This window comes from Sphaerodactylus townsendi, linkage group LG03 (genome assembly GCF_021028975.2).
Source record: "Sphaerodactylus townsendi isolate TG3544 linkage group LG03, MPM_Stown_v2.3, whole genome shotgun sequence".
Taxonomy (NCBI): domain Eukaryota; kingdom Metazoa; phylum Chordata; class Lepidosauria; order Squamata; family Sphaerodactylidae; genus Sphaerodactylus; species Sphaerodactylus townsendi.
Window position 1 is genome coordinate 17,129,750 of NC_059427.1, and position 6,783 is coordinate 17,136,532.

Consider the following 6,783-nt stretch of genomic DNA (forward strand, 5'->3'; position numbering starts at 1 on the left):
AGGTTCTCCTGATTTCATACTATAATTAAAATGGTGCCCAGAAAGTCAAAAAATTCTCTTAAGAGTCCAATTTTATATACCCATGAAAAGCTTGTATGTAGTGCTGTGATGTCCAGTGATTTGGGACCAACCACCTATTTAAAACACTTCTGTGACAGCTCTATCAGCAGGCAGAGGCATAAAAGCCAGAATGTAAAGTGTTAACCCTTCACAGAGCCTGAGAGAGTAAGTGGCAGGTTGGGAGTGGGTGGAGTTTGAGAAAGACTTAGGCCCCTTCCACACGGGCCAATAAACATGGGTGTTTTGGAGGAGGAATTTCGCACAGATCCCACCCCTAAAACGAGTCTGTCCCGTGTTATTTCCCCCAAAACCAGATTTTTAAATATAATCATGCTATTTAATAGCGAGTCTTTTCAAAAAATCTCGGGGTGCAGCAGCTCATGAACGAATGGCCAGGCAGGAGGCACTTTATTCACGCCCGTTTTCCTTTGTGCAGGCGAAACGTCAGATCCTCTGAAGATATCAGCCACAGATGCAGGCAAAACGTCAGGAGAGAATGCTGCTAGAACATGGCCATACAGCCCGGAAACCACACAGCACCCCAGCAACCCATATTGTTTCTGTGGGCTCCAATCGCTACCTACACGGATGCATGTGAATGCGAAAACAAAAAAACAGGTTACTTTATCCCAACTGTGACCTGTTATACATTTGCGGTGCAGAAGGGGCCTTCAAGCTTCAAACAGGATTTGAGAGGGGAGTTCCAGTGCTAATCAATCTTCTGTTCACAGTGGATAGAACTGAGTGAACTGTCAGGAAAGAGATTGTGTCAGAGAGGGACCAATTTTCTTGTAAGGAAGGTAAATCACACCATGTGTGTGAGAGAGATTTCCCATCCCTAGTTCTGTAGTAGGATTTACTTCAGTCACAGTGAGGTAATCCTACGGTTTGAATGTCTGAAGGGGCAAGTGAATCAGGAAATACTCCTTTCCACATAGTTTGGCACCAGAGCTACCACATGAACCTCTGGGTGCAAGCTTGGATATAATCAGAAGAAGCAAGCCTTTATTGGCATGTACAACAGTAATAAAAAACAGATTAAAAAGCATATACAATACAGGTCGAAGGAAATCTACTGGCGTTTAGTAATTTCCAGGAGAAAGTCTGCCACTATCATACAGAGAGAAGGATCAGGGTTGTCCAACAAGTGAGTGTAATCTAATTAAATCGGGGAGATGGGGTAAATGTAAAGGAGTAAGATTCACATACTTGGATCTGATTTCCTTGAATCTGAGACAGTGTAGTAATTGGTGGGCCAGAGATTCAACTGAGCCATCGTTACATGGGCACAATCTTTTAGCCTTTTCTTGCTTATTAAATCTGCCATGTAACAAGGCAGAAGGCATAACATTAAACCTGGCGAGCATTATGGCTCTCCTTTGAACAGGGTTTATTAAGCAATACAGGTATTGTGCCAAGTGGCCCCATTCAAAAGGGAGAGAAAAATACAGGGGGGGTTGGATATAATCTCTGAAACTCTTGAAAGTCTAGCGTATTTTACAGTCTCTAAGAACACTGTGAGAAACTGCAAACTTTGCTAAAAGTCAATTACCATCTGTGCTCAACTTGAAAAATACTTTAATATCTGTAATTAAAAACTGCCTCTTTCTATGCTGACAATGCCCAATTTAACCCCCTGAAGCTGTTAATGAAATTCTATAATTTATTTGCTATACTTAAAGATTTCTTGCGTGGTTATCTGCAGTAAAGCAGAGAGAGAGAAGGAAGGAAGGAAGGAAGGAAGGAAGGAAGGAAGGAAGGAAGGAAGGAAGGAAGGAAGGAAGGAAGGAAGGAAGGAAGGGGGATCACTCCAGTTCCCTAAGATGGTTCAATTAAACATTTATTTTGAGGTGGAATATGGCGGGAAAACGAAAGAAAACCCTCATAAATGTTACACATATACAAAAAAGCTTTATACATACATACATACATACATAGAGAGAGAGAGAGAGAGAGAGAGAGAGAGAGAGAGAGAGAGAGGCTGACCACCAACAAATAAAAGAAGACCTTTGGAGATTTTAGGGAACATTCCCATGGGTATTGGGAGATGGGAGAATTTTCCCCTTGTAATCCCCCCCTTCACAGCTTCTTATGCCTATGGACATTCTTACTAACAACACACATGTAGTCAGGTTTGTTTCTTCTATGCTTTAAAGAAAGTAGCTACTAAGCAAGATTTCCCCCTTTTGTTTAGGTAAAAATTAATTAATGTTAGTGCTTTACTATATTGAACCTGTGGTAGTGATACTCTCCACTGACAGAAGGTAAATACACATCTAAGTTTCTTGATGCAACCTGAAGTCAGTCTAAATAATGGGAGTACCAAATATCCTTATTCCATGTGGATTTTGCCAACCTTTATTCCCAGCAGAGCTAGATTTATGCTCAAGATAAATTAGCCTACAGTTTAGGGCCTCAGATTACAAGGAGTCTCTGAATAAAAAAAAAAAGGATTTCTAAGAATTCCTAAATTACCATTTTGGGTAATTCTTTGAGACCTCTTAACTTGGCAAAGTTCAGGGTCTCAGTATGTCTGAATCTGGCCTGATTACGGCCCCTTCCGCACACACAGAATAATGCGTTTTCAAACCACTTTCACAACTGTTTGCAAATGGATTTTGCTATTCTGCGCAGCTTCAAAGAGCATTGAAAGCAGCTTGAAAGTGCATTATTCTGCATGTGCGGAATGAGCCTCCCATTGTCAGCAGTGAATCAAATATAATAGAAGAAGTCTGAAAGGATCATCACAAAAAGGATCAGGGTTGGGAGTAGGAAAGTAGCAAGTTTGCAGAGGAAGCATTTTCAGGCAAGAAGAGTAGTGGTGGCTTTGGTTGTGACAGAGGAGGTGTGATGTCATTCAAGAAAAGATCATCCCCTTTGACAGAAGTAGGAGGGACCTCAATTTCAGCATTTAAATTCACTAACAGGACCTCTTTATCCTCCTCTGCAGGAGCGTTCAGGTAAGGAGGAATTTTCAGGTCTCCTGATAGGTCCATCCGATCAACAGAGTTTTGTTTTGCCAGCATGATCAGCTGAATCATCACTGCCATTCTCTGCTGTCTTTTTAGCTTCTTCGTTCTTTTTCTTGTCCTCTTCTTCCTTTTTCTTCGTATTATAGAATACCTGGAAGAGATCCTTCAGATCTACAACACATGGCTAAAACTGATGTGCTGTTTTGATGGCAAAAAATTGATGCTGCCCTTCTCCTCCACAGACATAGCCAAAGAAGAAGAAGAAGAAGAGTTTGGATTTATATCCCCCCTTTCTCTCCCGTAGGAGACTCAAAGGGGCTGACAATCTCCTTGCCCTTCCCCCCTCACAACAAACACCCTGTGAGGTGGGTGGGGCTGAGAGAGCTCCGAAAAGCTGTGACTAGCCCAAGGTCACCCAACTGGCGTGTGTGGGAGTGCACAGGCTAATCTGAATGCCCCAGATAAGCCTCCACAGCTCAGGCAGCAGAGCAGAGAATCAAACCCGCCTCCAGATTAGATACACGAGCTCTTAACCTCCTACGCCACTGCTGCTCCTTTGCTGCTGCCGCTGCTGCTGTTGCTGCTGCTGCTGCTGCTGACACAATTGTCAGTCACATCCGCAATAAAGGAGATTTTGTTGACTGGATGCTCGTGCTCAATAACCCCCGTCTTCTCATCTATGTTCTTGATCCCAGGAAGGGACATTTTCATATATTCACCCATAATGTCTACTTGTGCTGTCCTTGAGAACTAGTTGCCACTGCCGTTCCCTTAAAGTTCATTATTGACTCTTGGCTCATCTTATCTCATCTTGCTTTTGGAGCCTCATCAGTGCTGATCAATTTGGCCTTGTATCTCACACCATCACCTTGAAATCTAGTCAAGAGGAACGGATCAGTCTTCCCAAGCCTTCTCCTTTTCCCCTTCTTGGACTGTTGTGTTTTCAAGGGCACCTGCTGCTGGGCAGGTGGACAGTTCATATTTGCAGTTTCTACTTCGTTTGACAGGGTGAGATAAAAGCCAGTCTCACAACTCCAGGAGCATTCAAGAAAAGAAAAAAATGGACAATCCAGAAATGGTTGGAATATATCTGGGAACAAGTGACACTGGACATTTTCGATATAATAACAAAAAATAAACTGTGGCAAGATAAACAGAGAGAAATGTTGAAGATATGGTCAAGATATGAAGGAGCAGCAGTGGCGTAGGAGGTTAAGAGCTCGTGCATTCTAATCTGGAGGAACCGGGTTTGATTCCCTGCTCTGCCGCCTGAGCTGTGGAGGCTTATCTGGGGAGTTCAGATTAGCCTGTACACTCCCACACATGCCAGCTGGGTGACCTTGGGCTAGTCACAGCTTCTCGGAGCTCTCTCAGCCCCACCCACCTCACAGGGGGTTTGTTGTGAGGGGGGAAGGGCAAGGAGATTGTAAGCCCCTTTGAGTCTCCTGCAGGAGAGAAAGGGGGGATATAAATCCAAACTCTTCTTCTTCCTTCTTCTTCAATATATGCGGACTGGATGAAAGAAGCTGGAGTCAATTAGGAGATATGGGAGAAGAGATTACAAAGAATGAACTTACTGCTGTTTGTTTGATAAAATTATGAAGAAAATACAGGGGGGAGGGGGAAAAGGGGGAAATGTATTGTTTGAAAACGAATGAAGAAGAGTATCAATACAAAATGGAATATTCAAATGATACAATAAAAAAATTAAAAACAAAAAGAATGCTTCATGCAATATGCTGCTGGAATCCAGTCAGGGCTCCTTAATGTACAGGCATAATATTCTTACCAGGCTAGATCTCCTGCCACTTTGTGTGTGATCCTTCCTCCGCAGCTGGCTAGAAAGAAGTGAATAAGAGTTTTATGGGAATGGGATGCACTAAATCAACACTCTATGTAATCCTTAAAAAACACTGCACAGAAAATGACTGGCAATTCTGGAGTCATAAGAACATAAGAACAAGCCAGCTGGATCAGACCAGAGTCCATCTAGTCCAGCTCTCTGCTACTCGCAGTGGCCCACCAGGTGCCTTTGGGAGTTCACATGTAGGATGTGAAAGCAATGGCCTTCTGCGGCTGTTGCTCCCGAGCACCTGGATTGTTAAGGCATTTGCAATCTCAGATCAAGGAGGATCAAGATTAGTAGCCATAGATCGACTTCTCCTCCATAAATCTGTCCAAGCCCTTTTTAAAGCTATCCAGGTTAGTGGCCATCACCACCTCCTGTGGCAGCATATTCCAAACACCAATCACACGTTGTGTGAAGAAGTGTTTCCTTTTATTAGTCCTAATTCTTCCCCCCCAGCATTTTCAATGGATGCCCCCTGGTTCTAGTATTGTGAGAAAGAGAGAAAAATTTCTCTTTGTCAACATTTTCTACCCCATGCATAATCTTGCACATCTTGGTTCAGCATGATTTCCCTCAGGTTGAGGACACTGGCAACTAGAGAGGATTTTCTCCTCCCCACAGAGAAGTAGCCCAGTCTCACATGCTGAGCCAAATGAGTGTCTTTATTAACTGTGAACACAGGGGACTCTTGCCAATGTACCTTCTCTTAAGAATTAGTGGATTTTCCTTCCTTTGCTAATGAAGGCACTTGGATGGAACTGAGGCTTTCAGATGGTTTAAGGATATGTTTTGACATTATCTTGTTTGGAAAGATAAAATTCTTGCGGTGCACTCCTTGGCAGAGTTCCACCCTTCTCATTCCATTGAAGTCAATGGGTTTAGAATTATGTAAATTTGTTTAGGATTGCACTGTTAATAAACAGTAGGGATGCTCAAGGACTTGCAGATTGGGCTCACAGCCTGCAAGCAAGGAGCAAACTCCTCAGTGTGGTGTTCCGCTATCAAGTTTCCCCAGATTAGGGAACAGGAAAGAATTGCCTTCCCCACGTTATGGTGAGTAATGGTCTGCTTTTTGTCTGCTGAGGGTCTCTCTGTAGTGCTGGACAAGAACCCACTTGATGGAGGAGTCTGGATTCATTCCAATAAATTGTTCTTGCTTAGCAGGAGATAACTTTGGTGTGGTGCATCTTAGCATTGGGTTTGCAGCATTGCCTGCTATGGCACACGAGTTTCTGGGAAACTATAATGGGGGAAGCTTCTCCCTGGCCCCTTCCGCACATGCAGAATAATGCACTTTCAATCCACTTTCACAGTTGTTTGCAAGTGGATTTTGCTGTTCTGCACAGTAAAATCCAGCTGCAAAGTGCATTGAAAGTGGATTGAAAGTGCATTATTCTGCATGTGCAGAAGGGGCCCCTCTGTTTCCCTTTGTTGGATCTGTGTGTGTGTTGGGTGGGGGGCATCTGACTGGCCACTATGGGAAATTGAATGCTGGCCTTCATGGAGAACTGATTTTCAGGCACATGAATTCTTAATGGGTAATATGAGTCAGAAGCGTAGCAAGGGGGAAAAGCTCCCAGTGCTCCGGTGTGTCCTCCGCCCCGCCCCCGCCCTCCCCACATCCCCACAGGAGCGCGCACCCAGTGTGTTGTGCACACGCCCATCCCCTTGGAGCTATGCCTGTGAGTTCTATCAATGGGTGAATAGCCTTGCTTTGGGACAAGATATTGGACTTCGACTCCCTTCCATTTTGGTGACTCTATCCTGAACCAGAAGATTTCATCATCTTTGGAATGTATTTACCTTTCTGATGGATGTCTTTATGGTTGCATTCTTTTTTTCCTTTTTTTGGAGAAAAAGACATTTTTTGACTGTCAAAAAAAATTGCTCACCTTCATTCTT

General features: G+C 43.5%; 1 pseudogene; it reads right to left on the reverse strand.

Moving 5' to 3' along the window:
* Positions 1-2,761: 2,761 nt before the first annotated feature.
* On the reverse strand, positions 2,762-4,012 carry LOC125427717 (annotated as a pseudogene).
* Between the last annotated feature and the right edge of the window lie 2,771 nt (positions 4,013-6,783).